The sequence below is a fragment of the Podarcis raffonei genome, chromosome 14, assembly GCF_027172205.1.
Source record: "Podarcis raffonei isolate rPodRaf1 chromosome 14, rPodRaf1.pri, whole genome shotgun sequence".
NCBI classification, from domain to species: domain Eukaryota; kingdom Metazoa; phylum Chordata; class Lepidosauria; order Squamata; family Lacertidae; genus Podarcis; species Podarcis raffonei.
The window spans coordinates 11,263,057-11,280,891 of record NC_070615.1 but is presented as its reverse complement, the minus strand read 5'-3'; the positions used below and the strand labels follow the sequence as shown (position 1 = coordinate 11,280,891).

The window sequence follows — 17,835 nt, the reverse complement described above, 5'->3', positions numbered from 1 at the left end:
GCTGGTGGGAAAGCACTCATCCCGCCCTCCCCGGCCAAAATCACACACACACACAATTGAAAAGGCTTCTATTTGACCGAATCTGGTCATTCTCTAATGGACTGAGTCAATCAATGCTTTTTTGTCCATCTCGACAAAGATGCCCATGTAACGATACGGCTATTTATGCAAACCAGCCCCCCCTCTTCCTTTGATCTAGAGAAAAATGAAGGAGCTCAGCATTAGGGAAGAGAAGTATGGGTTGATGCGAGGGGTCACTCTTTGATGTCTGGGATCAAAAAGATGATTAATCTGTTTATGTATGTTACAACTTGCAGCTAGATTCTTTGCACACTAAAATGGAAGGAACCTGAAGAATGGATAAGAAAGGTGATGGACTATGCAGCAAAGTTAACAACCAAAATAAGAGGACCTGATGACAAAGGTTTTAGCGGAAGAATGGAAGCCTTTTTCGGACTATATAAAAAAGGATATTATTATATGATGAATATGAGAGCAGGATTTGAACTATGAGCGACAGAAGAACCTAAAGATTAGAGTAGCGTTGTTAAGATATGAGGGAGAGAAGGGAGAGAAATAAAAGCACCATGGAAAAGGAGGTGGGAAGTCGACGGAAACAACAAAGAAAAAACGTTTTACTATGTATTGAAATTTATTTGGAAAACTTAATAAAAAATATGGTAAAACGGAGGCCCCAGAAGAACCTTCCAGATCCTCATAGGAGCCTTCCCCTTAACCTGAAGAACCAGATATCCCCACCGCACATCAGCAGTCCAGCAGCACAAAGAAGGCCATCCTGAAGGGAGCCGATGGAACCGAGGAGACGTGTCCATTTTCAGGTGGGATTGGGGCTGGTTCTGGAGTCTGAGGTTCTCCACAAGGAGATGCAGTTTGGAGGAGGTAGTCTGGAGACACAGGCTTCAAAGGCCCCCAGTCTGCTCCCAGCCTTTGTTGGAGCAAAATGCTCACCTGGAGCTATCCATGGTCTAGACCAGCCTTTCTCAACCTGTGGGTCCCCAGATGTTGTTGAAGTACAACTCCCATCACCCCTAGCTAGCAAGGCCAGAGCTCAGGGATGATGGGAGTTGTAGTCCAACAACATCTGAGGACCCCCAGGTTGAGAACCACTGGTCTAGATAATGGGTAGGCAAACTAAGGCCTGGGGCCAGGTCCGGCCCAATCGCCTTCTAAATCCAGCCCATGGACGGTCCGGTAATCAGCATGCTTTTATATGAGTAGAATGTGTGCTTTTATTTAAAATGCATCTCTGGGTGATTTGTGGGGCATAGGAATTGGTTCACACACACCCAATATAGTCCAACCCCCCACAAGGTCTGAGGGACAGTGGACCGGCCCCCTGCTGAAAAAGTTTGCTGACCCCTGGTCTAGATACCCTTGCTTTGCTCCTTTTTCTCTGTCAGATCTGACATCGGACCAGAACGCAACAGCCCAAAGAGTCGGTAGATCTGGAGCCAATGACAGATAGAGTCAACTCATGTTAGTTTCCCCCCCTCATCCTTCTATTCCTCCCTGCTGAGGACAACGCGAAGCTGTCTCAGGCAGCGTCGCCCCCTGGACTGGTTGCAAAGAAGGAGGCGGGCAGGTAGCTTAGGGCAGCGCCTCATTTTCCCTAAGGGACCAGCAGCCTCCACTCCCTCTGCAATTGTCGCCTCATCCGCTTCTCTCTACTTGGGACGCCCTTTCTCTTGCCATCCCCCATCTTTCTTCTGTTCCCCCTCAAAAGACTTCTTAAAACGCCCTCTCTTATTTCTCCTGGTTTTTCTGCTTTGCGTTTTGAAGGCCGGTTTCGTGTTGCTACGAAGCTCGCTGGGCAACTTTGGGCTAGTCACTTTCAGACCAACCCGCCTCGCAGGGCTGGTTTGTAATGGTTTTTTTTTTTTTACGTGCATGCGTGAGGGAGAAATGATTCTATGCCATCCTGATCTTCTTGAAGCAAAAGCAGGGAAACTTTAAAAACGGTTTGTTTGTTTTTCTAAAAAAAAATACAGTGGTACCTCAGGTTAAGTACTTAATTCGTTCTGGAGGTCCGTTCTTAACCTGAAACTGTTCTTAACCTGAAGCACCACTTTAGCTAATGGGGCCTCCTGCTGCCGCCGCGCCGCCGGAGCACGATTTCTGTTCCCATCCTGAAGCAAAGTTCTTAACCTGAAGCACTGTTTCTGGGTTAGCGGAGTGTGTAACCTGAAGCGTCTGCAACCTGAAGCATCTGTAACCTGAGGTACCACTGTACTATTCATGTGTTTATTGCATTTATACTACATCTTACCTCCAAGGAGTTCTCCTCTGCATTTTATTCTCACAACAACCTTGTCAGGTAGGTTGGGCTAAGTGGGAGTGACTGGCCCAAGGTCACCCAGTCAGCTTCATAGTCAAGTGGAGATTTGAACCCTGCTCTCCCAGGTCCTAGTCTGACACACTACACCAGGCAAATTCAAACTTGGCTCTCAGGGGTCAGCAAACCTTTTCAGCAGGGGGCTGGCCCACTCTTCCTCAGACCTTGTGGGGTGGCCAGACTATTTAAAAAAAAAATGAACGAATTCCTATGCCTCACAAATAACCCAGAGATGCATTTGAAATAAAAGGACATATTCTACTCATGTAAAAACACCAGGCAGGCCCCACAAATAACCCAGAGGTGCATTTTAAATAAAAGGACACATTCTACTCATGTAAAAACACCAGGCAGGCCCCACAAATAACCCAGAGGTACATTTTAAATAAAAGGACACATTCTACTCATGTAAAAACACACTTTCTGTGGACTGGATTTAGAAGGCAATTGGGCCGCTTCCGGACCCCGGGATTAGTTTACGTACCCATGCTCCAGATGTTTTGGGACTACAACTCCCATCATCCCTGACTACTGGTCCTGTTAGCTAGGGATGATGGGAGTTGTAGTCCCAAAACATCTGGAAGGCTGAGTTTGCCTATGCCTGCTCTTTATGGCTCTGTTGCTGCAAAGAATTTTGCATCCTCACACGAGGGCAACAATCAGAACTTGGAGACACACTGATACATTTTCCAGCGATGTGACGCCCTCCCCTAGTTTATCCTAGTTTATCCTGTTCAGGAAAAATATATATCTTTGTTTCAAAACAAAAACAAAAAAACCCTGTGGTTATCTAAGGTCACAATTTTGCAATCATGGCTTTGGTATCCCGCAGAGGAAGTTTCCCAGGCTGCTGTTTGAGGTTTTTCGCTTCCCCCCTGCAAACGGCGATAACAGCATTCCGTGGGAACACCAGACTAGCCTCGTTGAAAGGGAGACATCCTGCACAACCCTTTGGAAAAAAATTACAGCTAATAGCAGCAATCTTTCACATAATTGCCCAGTTCTTCCAGACTGGTAGGCTCTGACTACTTAAGAACAAGCCTCTTCCTTGGTCTTTTTCCATTTCAGATGGATGAGAGGTGGAGGATCAGATCCAGACTTACAGAGCAACCCAAACACCCTTGACTCTGAGGGATCATAGAGGCGTAGAATTGTAGGGTTGGCAGGGACCCTGAGGATCATCTAGTCCAACCCCCTCTGCCTTGCAGAAATATGCAGCTGTGATGTTTGTGTCTTGGGTGAGAGAGTTAGAATTGCTCCAGTTTAGCTTGTCAAGGGTGCTGCGACTTGTAAGGAGACGCCTATTTCCCTGCCAGAGCTACAATTTCCGGAGTTCCCTGGTTAAGAGGGATGGATTGCTAAACACTCTGGGAATTGTAGCTCTGGTAGGAATCTCCTATTTTATTTTTTTTAAAAAAATAATATTTATTGAAGTTTTAATAATACAACAGAAGAAATAAAAAACAAGCAAAACATCAAGAAAAATAAAAACGATCAGACAACAACAAAAAAGAAGATACACAAAAATACAGCAAGCCTTCCATAGCTTAACTTCATTTGCTTGTTTCCTTGACCTCCTCACACCTCCCTTTTTTGTATTCTGCTTCAATTAGCTATTTCAGCAAATCTTTTCCATCTTTCCCCAATTTTTATCCATTGATTTATCTTAAAATAATATAATTTTACCTTTCCTCATTTCCTTCAACAATCTATTTGACTTAAGTCCTTTATGATATTTATGCAAAAGTCACATAACTTCATTCCAGCCTCCTTCTAAACTTCCTCAATTTTGCTATGTTTCTGTAGATAAGCTTTAAATTTCTTCCAATCTTCTTCCACCGACTCTTCTCCCTGGTCCCGGATTCTGCCAGTCATTTCCGCCATTTCCATGAGATCCTCTGGTAGGAATCTCCTAACAACTCTGAGCACCCTTAACAAACTACAGTTCCCAAAATTCTTTGGAAGTTTGCATGATTCTTTGAGAATTGCAGCATGTGCTTTAAATGTACAGCCACACCTTCTTTCCCTCCCTCCTTCCTTCCTTCCTTCCTTCCTTCCTTCCTTCCTTCCTTCCCCCTCTCTCTTTCTCTCTTTTCCTCCTCCTTCACCTCCACACCCAGTTCTCTCTGAACTCAGCCAGACTTCCTTTGTCCAGCTGCTTTTCCACAGGGAAAACCTGATCTCTACCGCTGAATCAGAGCAAACATCAATCGAGCCTTCCAAGTTTGCTCCAATTTAGATTTCTGGAAACAGTAGTCTACCCTCCACAAAACTACAACTCCCAGCACCCTTAACAAACTACAATCCCCAAAATTCTCTGGGGGAAGGCATGTACCTTACATGTATGCTGTGTGGACATTTCAGCAGCCTGATTTAGAAGAGGGGGTGTGTGCTTTTTCTTAGCGCTGTGGCTAAAGAACTGGAAGCCCCAAACACTTGCTGATCGACTGCAACTTAAGGATTAAAATGCCTAAAAATAGCTTTTATCCTCTGAACGACATCTAGAAAATCCAGTGATGGATGTTTTCATAAAAGCAGAAAAACCACTTTATTAGTTATTCAATAATGCTTCATGGTGCTGCCAAGACTGGCAGGTATCCTGTCCCACAATGAATACTTTATCACAGCACTCATTTTTATTTCATTTATTGATTTAAGGTATTTATAAACCTTTCAATTATTAGCATTTCTAAGCACTGTACATAAAAATGCAGAGAATGAACCAATAAGACATCATCAGATCCAACACTACACGGAAGTGCCTGCTGGAATAAGAAAGTCTTTGTCATGCACCAGAAGTTTAGCAAGAGGATGCCTGTCAGATCTCAATTGGGAGGGATTTCCACAGACTAGGGACTCAGCTACATTAGTAAAAACAACAACACAATGCCTTGAATGTGTTATAAACATGTAACACCAGATGGCGCCGGAGAGCAAAAGAAATTTCTATGCGATTTTTACATAGCGGTTTTTTCCCCTTTTGGTATAAGGATTTAATTTCTGACTTATTTATAACGATCCCCCCACTCCTGTGTGTAAATCCACTCTTGGGCCACAACACTGAATGCACGGCTTACCTAATAGCTACTCTGAGCCTCGGGGGACTGCCAACAGATATTTCCCCCATAATCTCAGGGATCAGGCAACGCTGTATTTTATTTATTCCTTTATTCCATTTATATCCCAGCTTTTTCTCCAAGGAGCTCAAGGGGACATACCTGGTTCTCCCCTTCCTCGTTTAACCCCCACAACAACCTTGTGAGGTAGGTAGGGCTGAGAGTCAGTGACTGGCCCAAGGTCACCCAGTGAGTTTCATGGTCAAGTGGGGATTTGAACCCTGGTCTCCCAGGTACAGTCATACCTCGGAATAAATATGCTTCAGGATAAGTATTTTCAGGTTGCGCTCCACGGCGACCCGGAAGTAACAGAGCGCATTACTTCCGGGTTTCGCCGCTCCCGCATGCGCATGCACAGAAGGTCAAAATGATGGCACGCACATGCTTGGAAGCGGCGAAACACAACCCACGCACGCGCAGACGTGCAGTCGCATCTTATGTTCTATTCAGATGCGAACAGGGCTCCAGAACAGATCCCGTTCACATCCCGAGGTACCACTGTACAAGTCTGACATGCTAACCACTACACCATATGGCTCCGGATCAGGCAGTCAGGCTTAAATGATTCACCATGCCCACCTGCATCCATCATGGGTAAAGGTAAAGTTAAAGGGACCCCTGACCATTAGGTCCAGTCGTGGCAGACTCTGGGGTTGCGGCGCTCAACTCGCTTTATTGGCCGAGGGAGCCGGCGTACAGCTTGTGGCCAGCATGACTAAGCCGCTTCTGGTGAACCAGAGCAGTGCACGGAAACACAGTTTACCTTCCCGCCGGAGTGTTACCTATTTATCTACTTGCACTTTGACGTGCTTTCGAACTGCTAGGTTGGCAGGAGCAGGGACCGAGCAACGGGAGCTCACCCCGTCCCGGGGATTCGAACCGGCAACCTTCTGATCGGCAAGTTCTATGCTCTGTGGTTTAACCCGCAGCGCCACCCGCATCCCTTCATGGCTACTTATGCACAAATACAGTCGATTACAATTTTGTGCTGGGGTTCCATTTCTGGCCCCCCCACATCAGTGGAGCGCATAAAAGCATGACCCACCCCATTCCACACAGCCCCATCCCAGTTCTGCACTTTTTAAAGTTATTTTTTGTCACATTTTCCGTCCCTTTCAGGTTCGGATCTGTGTGCGAGTGCATGATCTTGTATCTTTCAGGTGCGTATTAATCGGCCATTGCCTGTACACTCTAAGGATAGCATGTGGGATACAGTAATGGTTTGTAAACAAGCATTTTGGTTCCCCTGCAAATGTCCCGGTCCTTAAACACTTTGCGCTTCAATCCGGAGAAAGCTGGTTGTGAAATGTGGACCACTTAAAAAACACCATCTCCAACTCCTCAAAAGATCTGTCAACAGTGTCTCTGAAAAAATTTACACATCACTCGGGAAGACAGGCGAACTAATGCCGGTGTACTGGAAGAAGCAAAGATCACCAGTGTTGAAGCGATAATTCTTCAACATTAATTTCGCTAGACTGGTTACAGGTAGGTAGCCGTGTTGGTCTGCAGTAGTCGAAACAAAATTTTAAAACTCCTTTCTGTAGCACCTTAGAGACCAACTAAGTTTGCTATTGGTATGAAAGCTCATACCAATAACAAACTTAGTTGGTCTATAAGGTGCTACTGAAAGGAAGAATTTTTTTAAAAAAAATTTGGACTGGTCATGTGCGGATGCCTGATTATCGTCTACCAAAGCAACTACAGTGGTACCTCTGGTTAAGAACTTAATTCATCCTGGAGGTCCGTTCTTAACCTGAAACTGTTCTTAACCTGAAGCATCACTTTAGCTAATGGGGCCTCCTGCTGCCGCTGCGCCGCTGCTCCACGATTTCTGTTCTCATCCTGAAGCAAAGTTCTTAACCAAAGTACTTAAAGTACTATTTCTGGGCTAGCGGAGTCTGCAACCTGAAGCATCTGTAACCTGAAGCATCTGTAACCCGAGGTACCACTGTACTCTATTCTGAACTTAAAAATGGAAAGCATAATGCTGGTGGTCAACAAAAGAGGTTCAAAGACTCTCTCAAGGCAAATCTAAAAAAATGTAGTATAAACACCGACAACTGGGAAACACTGGCCTGCGAGTTCTCCAATTGGAGAACAGCCTTTACCAAAGGTGTCATGGGCTTTGAAGATGCTTGAACTCAGGACGAAAGGGAGAAATGTGCTAAGAAGAAGGCATGTTTGGCAAACTCTCACTATGATCAACTCCCGCCCAGAAACTTATGTCCCCACTGTGGAAGGACGTATGGATCCAGAATTGACCTCCACAGTCACTTACGGACTGACTGTTAAAACCGTATTTATGGAAGACAATCTTACTCGGCTATGAGTGATCGCCAAAGAAGAAAAAGAAGAAAGAAGCAGGTTGGATAATGGATGATGCACATCCAAAAGAGGTCATGTATTAAAGGTGCTCTCAAAGACACATCACTCATGAGCTGGAAATATAAATCTGCCGTCCAGCCAGTTCCAGATCTTAATACATAATGAAAAGTCTGGCACATGATGTTCTGCTCTGTGCCAAAAGCGGTGCTAAAAAGCTCTCCGAACATCACCTGGCAACATGTGGAACTAACTTAGGTCACCTCCAGCCCGACAGCATTTCATGAGAGAGATCCAAGCGCATACCGGAAATTTAGGTTTGCGCAACTGAAGTAGATGAAAGTGCTGTGTTGCAACACACCCAGTGTTTTCGCTCTTAGGAAAATACAGTGGAGAGCTTAGGACGAACACATGATGAACAGCAAGGCACATAAACACCCCAGAGGCAAGTCTGTTTGAGTGCTCATTATTGTATAACCTCCCCACCAGCAAATCAGAACAAATGCTCAACAAAGACCAGACATAGTCTAAGCTCCACAGAGGGGGCGGATAGGTCAGTTGGTTGGGGCGTGGTGCTCATAACGCCAAGGTTGCAGGTTCAATCCCCGTATGGGACAGCTGCATATTCCTGCATTGTGGGAGAGTGGACTAGATGATGATGATGATAATAATAATAATAAATTTTATTTTTACCCCGCCCTCCCCAGCCAGAGCCAGGCTCAGGGTGGCTAACACCAATAACATTACAGTAAAAACATAATAGGGGGAAAAACCAATTTAAAATACAGGTTAAAATGCAATTTAAAATGCAGCCTCATTTTAAAAATAGCCCATAATAAAAACCATAAGGGGGGGTAAACATAATGGTCAGACTGAGTCCAAACCAAAGGCCAGGCGGAGCAGCTCTTTCTTGCAGGTCCTGTGGAAAGATGTCAAGTCCCGCAGGGCTCTAGTCTCTTGTGACAGAGTGTTCCACCAAGTCGGGGCCAGTACTGAAAAGGCCCTGGCCCTAGTTGCGACCAATCTAACCACCTTGCGACCTGGGACCTCCAAGGTGCTGTCATTTGTGGACCTTAAGGTCCTCCACGGGGCATACCAGGAGAGGCAGTCCCGTAGGTACGTGGGTCCTAGGCCGGTCCCTTCCAACTCTGCAATTCTATGATTCTGTAAGCTTTGGGCCAGAAAATCAGGGTGAACACTCAGTAAATGGGATTATCTGGAGGAGCCCACATATTGAGTCAAGTTCCTCATTGCTAAAAAGTCATGTACATTCTGAAGGGCAGCATCTCTTCAGAGCTTCTTGTAGAATCATAGAGTTGGAAGAGACCGCAAGAATTATCTATTCCAACCCCCTGCAATGCAGGAATCTTTTGCCCAACACGGGGCTTGAACCCACAACCCTGAGATTAAGAGCCTCATGCTCTGTGGATTGAGCTATCCCATCTTACTCCCACAGGGCTGATTTCCCAGTCTCTGCTAGCTGGGATCTGAAATGTGACTACAGCAGGGGTCCCCAAACTAGGGTCCGCGGGCCGGATAAGGCCCGAGGGACTCGTTTATCCGGCCCGCAGAGACTCCTGCCGCCCACTCTTACTGGAGGAGCACCGGTAATAGCTTGTGCTCATGTGCAAGCGTTATTTGCGCATGTGTAAGTGTTATTTGCGCATGCGCAAGCATAATTTCCGATGCACATCAGGGTCGGAGGAGGCCCGTGCACATGCGCACAAGCTATTTCCGGTGCTCCTCTGACCTGGAAGAGCGTCAGAAATAGCGTGTGCGCACGCATATGGGCACTCCCTCCCCACCCTCTGGCCCGCCGCGCAATCGGTGCTGGAGACACCGGCCCGAGGCGCGGTAAGTTTGCTGACCCCTGGACTACAGCTTCAAAGCATGTAGAACAAAGATAATTCAGCACTACTTAGCCCTCAGATCATCTCATCTGCACACCACTTCTCAAGAAAAAGGGGGTTTTGTTAGGTAAGGCTCAGCAGCAGGGGTGGGGAAGCCCCTATCTGGGGGGCCGCAAGCCAGTGGCAAGTGCGGCAAAGGCTGGGGTTGGCAAACACACAACCACTTTCCATCCTATGCCCAGGCAAACGAGAGGAATTGTCACAGTTCAAGGACACATTTCAGCCAAGTAAAAATCACTAGAGGAAGGCGGGGAGCAGGATCCGTGCTGGGTGTGCCCTGGGAGGGAGGGGCAGCATGGTGTCAGCAGAGTCCCGAGGGCCAGGCAGAGATGCCTGGGGGGCCACGACCCCCCAGCTCTGAGGCTCACCACCCCTGCTTGACAGTTGCATTCTCAGGATCCAGCTGATTGCCATGTTTTGGGTTTGTGGGGAAAGAGAGAGAAAAGAGATTTAGCTCTTGGGTACAGTGGCTGACGATCCTCAAAGCTTCTTGCTTTGTCCTGAAGCAAAGATGTGAAATGGTTTGTTGTCATTTTTTTCTCCTTATTGTGCTTCTTTTGGCATGAGCATTTGGCAAGATGGACTTTCCTTGTTCTTAGCCTCTGCTGATTACACAACCACAGCTGGATTATAGGGAGGTCCTCTACAGGGGATGCTCAAAGATAATGCGGAGAAAAGCTGTTTGACTCGGGCAACTGGGTCCCTTTTAATCTCTTTTTTTTAAATGAACTATCTTAAGGATGTTATCTGGTTGCTGTTGTTGTTTTATTTAAAAATGCATATTAAGGGAAGAAAGAGTGTCAGCAACCCTGCAGTCATTTTTGTTGGAAAATTGGGTCTTTCTATCACGTGTTGGCGCAAGAAAATGCAAATCCACCCACAGTGTGAGGAGTACTGTGAAATATTCGCGGAAGGAATCTGTGCATTTTATCTGCTAGCATACAAGAACCTATTTTATTTATTCGTTCATATTTTTTACTTAATGCACCATCCTGTCTCCTGGTACTCTTTTTTGTTATGCATTTATCTTGTTGAAAAAATCCCTGTCAAATCTATTAAAAAAAAATACAGGACACTAAAAGTAATATTTTAAATTGCTCTTCTTTTTAATGCCCCACCCATTCAGAACTAAATAGCACAACCACCTCCCTTTCTTCTTATCTATTACATCTGCGGCGCTGGGGAGAATAAAGGCAATTCCGAAAGGTTAACTATGCTAGGTTGAAATTCCAAACACACTGACTAGGGTGTGTAAGCGCCATTCAGCACAATGGGACTTTACTTCTGAGGAAACACACACGGGGTTGTGCTGTTCATCTCTTGCAGCAGCTGGGGAGGGGGCGGCAGCTCAGTTTGAATCACAGAATTGTAGAATCAGAAGGGACCCCAAGGGTCATCAATTCATCTAGTTTGCTTTGCAAGAATGAGGTCCCAGGTTCCATCCTCTCCAAATAAAGGCTGGGAATTTTTCACAGCCTGAAACCCTGGAGAGCAGCTGCCAGTCAGTGAAGACAATACTGAACTAGATGGACTAGTGGTCTGACTCAGTATAAGGCAGCTTTCTAGAAACCCACCTAAAGAATCCTAGGTAAAGGTAAAGGGACCCCTGACCATTAGGTCCAGTCATGGTTGACTCTGGGGTTGCGGCGCTCATCTCGCTTTATTGGCCAAGGGAGCCGGCGTACTGCTTCCGGGTCATGTGGCCAGCATGACTAAGCCGCTTCTGGCGAACCAGAGCAGCGCACGGAAACACCGTTCACCTTCCTGCTGGAGTGGTACCTATTTATCTACTTGCACTTTGACGTGCCTTCAAACTGCTAGGTTGGCAGGAGCAGGGACTGAGCAATGGGAGCTCACCCCGTCGTGGGGATTCGAACCGCCGGCCTTCTGATCAGCAAGTCCTAGGCTCTGTGGTTTAACCCACAGTGCCACCCGCATCCCTAGGGCACCTTAAAATGCTTAAAGGGGGAGGGGAAAGAAGAGGCAGAACAGCCTCTTTCCATCATCTAGTTCTGCCTCTCCCACGCCACCAGAGAGCCTACTCAAGAACCATCTTGCCCTGAGCTAAGAGAGATTTTTTTAAGCCCCCACCCTGTCCTTTGTAGCTTGTGTTTGCTGTTTTTATACTATTTTTAAACAGGTGCCTACTGTTTTAGCATTTCTATGTGAGCCGTTTATTGAGGACCACTAGCAAAGGGCTTAGTAAATATCTTAAATGCACACACCCCTATTAAAGAACCACAACATGCCACAGAATCGTAAGAGTCAGAGAGAGGGCTCTCCAGGTGTCATCTAGTCCAGCCCCATCTTGGTTAGGGCAGGAAGTTCAGAGTTCGAGCAGCCCCTTGCTCTCCCACGGACCACCTGACGACACCCACTTCTCATGACAGAAGCATTTTAAAACACACACACGAGATAGCAACACTAATCCATTATTATCCTAAAACACACACGGACACCAAGGAACCCAGTGCTGCAAGATCAAAGTGAAACCTCTTTGGGATGAGGAGAATTATTACTACAGTGGTACCTCGGGTTACATACGCTTCAGGTGACAGACTCCACTAACCCAGAAATAGTACCTCAGGTTAAGAACTTTGCTTCAGGATTAGAACAGAAATCGTGCTCCCGTGGCACGGCAGCAGCAGGAGGCCACATTAGCTAGAGTGGTGCTTCAGGTTAAGAACAGTTTCAGGTTAAGAACAGACCTCCGGAACGAATTAAATACTTAACCTGAGGTACCACTGTATTAATAATAATTTATTATTATTTTTTAAAAAATACTATTATTTGTATGTTTACCCATTCCCTCTGCACTTTTCTGACTGAGTCCCCTTTGGCAAAGCTCTAATTCGGATCCCTGCTCATAGGGGCCTTGGCCCCCCCATAAAATAATTGAGGGTGCCTGCCTCCCCCCAAACTGATGGGCATTGCTAACAAATGGTGTGTGCACGCTGCATCTTGTGATCATTTATGCAGGGGCGAGGCTTACCTGGGGGACTCCCCCCCCCCATTATATTGTATTCAGATTGGCATCCCTGGTCCTGCTCGTCTTGAACCCGCTCGCCTCTGCCCCTTTACCCATTTCCCAGGCGAGTGGCTCCCTTTGGCAAAGATCTGCTGTATTATTGGAAACCGCTCCTCCGTGCCCCACCTCTGCTTCCCGGGCGAGTTCCCCATGGGAAAAGACCTGGGAAGGCCCCACATCCAATACATCGCCCCTCCCCATAGCGCCGTCCCCCCCCCCAACCCACACACACGGCCCGCACAGCCTGGCAACAGAGGCAGCTGCGCCTCAATGGAGCATCATTGCATACATCTTTAGGAGATGTAATGCAAGCAGCGGGCAACGCGGGGACCATTCTGCCCCCTCCGCGGCTGAAATATAGGAGTGGCTTCACCCCCAGGCAGATCCAGGAAAAGTGGGGTGAGAATGCACCATTGCACCCCATTAGGGGTGCCAACCTGAATAAAATATTGGTGGGGGGAAGGAAGCCCCGCCCCGAATAATCGATCACAAGATGCCATTTGGATGGCAATGCCCATCAACTTTGGAGATCCCGGGCCCCCTCAAATATTTTATTGGGAAGAGGGGGGCCAAGGGACCTCGGCTCCCAGGAATTGGCTGCTCTGCACCCCATGCCATCATCTCCGGGCTCAGCCTGCAAAAGGGAGTTTGGCTGGTGAAGGATGCTCGGCTCCATCCTTTCAGGGCAGGGCGGGTGGGGTGGCAGCGAGCGCGCGTGCATGCATGCACGCATCCCGAGATGGGAGAGATCCGGGGGTCGGGATGCGGGGGGGGGGGGGATGACGACCGCAGGCTTACCAGCTGCTGCACCGTTGCCCGCTGCTCCTTGGGCGGACGCACGATTTATCCCGTCCGCCTGCCGGCCTTTCTCTGCATGGTGCGCTCCTCTCTCGCCTGCGCGCTCCCACCCACCCCCAAAAAAGAGAAAAGCCCACCCCAGAGGGCTGTCAACAGGCAAGGCGCTCCCTCCTTCTCTGCAGCCAAGCCAGGCAAGGCGGTTGCGCAGCCTCAGCGCCGCTGCTGAGCACTCTGGGACTCGTAGTTCTGGGACTCCGACGCATCCCTTGCCTGGCCGGGGTCTGCCGGGTCCAGAACCGCACCTAATGCATTTTTTGGGGAAAAATTGCAATGCAGGAGTATATTAACCTATTGCATTTGCACCCCATCTTTTCCTCTAAGGAGCTGAAGGGGGGTCGCACAGCCTATCCCTAAATACTAAATGTGTGAGAAAGTTAACATAAACCGCTAGACATTGTTGGACAGAAAGTCCATTTCTTTTCTTCCCCTCGCCCCCATTTCCTTGTACTATGCTACAGTAACGCAAAAAGAAATATCTTCAAAGGATGCCTCTCAGCTCCACTTATTCAAATAGGTTCTGACCAATCAAAAACTTTCCCCTTTTTTAAAGGGAAATTCCCTTATTCCGAATAGGATTCCTCGCAAGAAAAGGGAAAAGTTGACAGCTATGTGCACAACACAGGCTTCCTTCCCCTTCTCCATTTCATCCTCACAGCTTCTTTGGCGATCAATCGTAGCCGAGTAAGATTGTCTTCCATAAACACGGTTTTAACAATGAGTCCGTAAGTGACTGTGGAGGCCAATTCTGAATTCACACATCCTTCCACAGTGGGGACATAACTTTCTGGGCGGGAGTTGATCATAGTGAGAGTTTGCCAAATATGCCTTCCTCTTAGCATGTTTCTCCCTTTCGTCCTGAGTTCGAGTGTCTTCAAAGCCCACGACACCTTTGGTAAAAACTGTTCTCCAATTGGAGCACTCGCAGGCCACTGTTTCCCAGTTGTCGGTGTTTATACTACTTTTTTTTAGATTTGCCTGGAGAGAGCCTTTGAACCTCTTTTGTTGACCACCAACATTACACTTTCCATTTTTAAATTTGGAATAGAGTACAGTGTACCTTGGGTTATAGATGCTTCAGGTTACAGACTCCGCTAACCCAGAAATAGTACCTCAGGTTAAGAACTTTGCTTCAGGATGAGAACAGAAATTGTGTGGCTGTGGCATGGCGGCGGCGGGAGGCCCCATTAGCTAAAGTGGTACCTCATGTTAAGAACAGTTTCAGGTTAAGAATGGACCTCCAGAACGAATTAAGTTCTTAACCTGAGGTACCACTGTAGTTGCTTTGGAAGACGGTAATCAGGCATCCGCACAACATGACCAGTCCAATGAAGTTGATGTTGAAGAATCATCGCTTTGACACTGGTGATCTTTGCTTCTTCCAGTACACTGGCATTAGTTTGCTTGTCTACTTCACTCTGTGAGGTAGGTTGGGGTGGCCAACTTTGTCCGGCTCCCTCTCCTGTGCCTTTGGCAGCTGAATCAGAGGCAGGGCGGGTGTGGGTGTCCACATTGCTACCTCTATATGCCTGATGGGCTGGGGAAGCGCACCTAATGGGTTTTTAAATGCTTGTTTTAGTTGTATAGAAAGATTGGAAGGGACCCAAAGAGTTATCTAGTCCAACACCCTGCAATGCAGCAGTATATTTATTTACTTGAAAGCCCTACACTGGCTCCCAGTACATTTCCGAGCACAATTCAAAGTGTTGGTGCTGACCTTTAAAGCCCTAAACGGCCTCGGTCCAGTATACCTGAAGGAGCGTCTCCACCCCCATCATTCTGCCCGGACGCTGAGGTCCAGCGCCGAGGGCCTTCTGGCAGTTCCCTCATTGCGAGACGCAAAGCTGCAGGGAACCAGGCAGAGGGCCTTCTCGGTAGTGGCGCCCGCCCTGTGGAACGCCCTTCGAGCAGATGTCAAAGCGATAAACAACTACCTGACATTCAGAAGACATCTTAAGGCATCTGTTCAGGGAAGTTTTTAACGTGTGATATTTTACTGTATTTTTGGTTTTTATGGAAGCCGCCCAGAGTTGCTGGGGAGGCCCAGCCAGATGGGCGGGGTATAAATAATAAATTATTATTATTATTATTACTTCATTTGCATGACACCTTTTGCTCCAAGGAGTGTACAGGCTTCCTCCCACCTCTCCGTTTCATCCTTAGGTAAAGGTAAAGGGACCCCTGACCATTAGGTCCAGTCGTGACCGACTCTGGGGTTGCGGCGCTCATCTCGCTTTTTTGGCCGAGGGAGCCGGCATACAGCTTCCGGGTCATGCGGCCAGCATGACTAAGCTGCTTCTGGCAAACCAGAGCAGTGCACGGAAACGCCCTTTACTTTCCTGCCGGAGCGGTACCTATTTATCTACTTGCACTTTGACATGCTTTCAAACTGCTAGGTTGGCAGGAGCAGGGACCGAGCAACGGGAGCTCACCCCATCGCAGGGATTTGAACTGCCGACCTTCTGATTGGCAAGTCCTAGGCTCTGTGGTTTAACCCACAGCGCCACCCGCATCCCTGTTTCATCCTTATAACAATATAAAAACACCTTGTGAGGTAGGTTAAGGTCAGTGGCCCACGGTCACCTGGTGGCCTTCCCTGGCTGAGAAGGGATTTGAACCCTTGCCTCCCAGCTCCTAATCTTGACAATCTAGCTCAGGGGCAGCCAACTTTGTGAACTCTGCATGTTGTTGGTCAACAACTCCCATCACCCCTGACCATTGGTCCAGGGCCAGATTAAGGCCTCTAGAGGCTCCAAGCTCTGAATGGTACCTCCCCCCAACCCAATATGTAATTCAAAATCAAAATAATGCTATAAACTACAACATAAACTTTCAAAATAATAAAATATAGATTTACTGCAACGCGTAACAGAATCTGATTTCCTCACGTTATTTCAATTTGTGTTAACAGGTCAGGATGCCTCCGTTTCCACCGTTCTTTTCCTCTACACCTATTTGTAGCCTTGCAACTGGGGATTATTTTTCGGTGGTTAGCGGAACGACATTCTGCATATGCTCAGAGGCATGTGCCCAACCTGAATTCTGGCACACAAGTTCCTCGGTTGAATCTGGTGTTCAGGAGGACGAGGCATGGCTCTCATTCAGTCCATCATGATTCGGGCTGAAGGTCACATTGGGAAATTGCCAGCCCTACTTGGAGCTGCCAGGGCATTCCTGCACGGTAGGGGGTTGGACTAGATGACCCTTTGGGTCCCAATTCTAGGGATTGAACCTGGCGCCTTCTGTGTGCAGAGCAGATGCTCGACCGCTAAGCTATGGCTCTTCCCTTACAGTAAGTCAAAATCCAGACCTCATGCCTACAACATCCAGCCTAATTTTTGTTGCTGTTCCCTTCCGCTCAATCCCTTGGTTTGTTGCCTGGCAAGAGTTACGGAAAACTCAGAAAGCTTGCTCACTCTTTTGTGACATTCTGGTTAGCCCTAACATCAAAGTATTGCCCGACTGTGGGTTTTGCAGGGGGACGGTGGTTCCTAATGGTTCCTATCTTTGAGTTTTAAAACAGAATGTTTAGCAGATCCCCATTGCCCCACTGGGCAGAAGGAACCCTAAGCTTGGATCATGTAGGTAGATCTCAGTCCTCCTATCTCCCAGAAGAGTGATCTCGAGTTGGAGTGGGGCAGATTACTTACAAGTAAGGTTATAACACACTCTTGCATGCATTCAAGGTTAAATTCCCATAAAGCACTGTAGATTTCCCATGCCTCAGAGAATTTTTGATTGTTAACTTGTTATTATCTCATCATAACCAGAGAACTGGGTCCTTCTGGAGGAATAAAGGTAAAGGTAAAGGGATCCCTGACCATTAGGTCCAGTCGTGGCAGACTCTGGGGTTGTGGCACTCATCTCGCTTCATTGGCCGAGGGACCCGGCGTACAGCTTCCGGGTCATGTGGCCAGCATGACTAAGCCACTTCTGGCAAACAAGAACAGCACACGGAAACGCCGTTTACCTTCCCGCCAGAGTGGTACCTATTTATCTACTTGCACTTTGATGTGCTTTCGAACTGCTAGGTTGGCAGGAGCAGGGACCGAGCAACGGGAGCTCACCCCGTCGCGGGGATTCGAACCACCGACCTTCTGATCGGCAAGTCCTAGGCTCTGTGGTTTAACCCACAGTAATGTCCTAACTCACTGAGACTGAAGGGTGGGGACTGCCTCTCTTCCTCCCTGAACGACACACCTGTCTGTCCCAGCCTTTCCTTGGGGGCAATCTTAGAAATTATCTTGA

At 47.5% G+C, this 17,835-nt stretch overlaps 1 protein-coding gene across 2 annotated transcripts in view; it reads right to left on the bottom strand.

The window, feature by feature from the left end:
- The window catches only part of LOC128402016 (tropomodulin-2), a 50,491-nt gene extending 36,777 nt beyond the window's left edge, over window positions 1-13,714 (bottom strand). The window contains exon 1 of one of the 2 annotated variants that reach the window (XM_053365752.1): window positions 13,531-13,714. The gene's annotated coding sequence lies outside the window, so the exon portion shown is untranslated. The remainder of the gene's footprint in view (window positions 1-13,530) is intronic. The other variant, XM_053365751.1, reaches the window with a different exon arrangement.
- Between the last annotated feature and the right edge of the window lie 4,121 nt (window positions 13,715-17,835).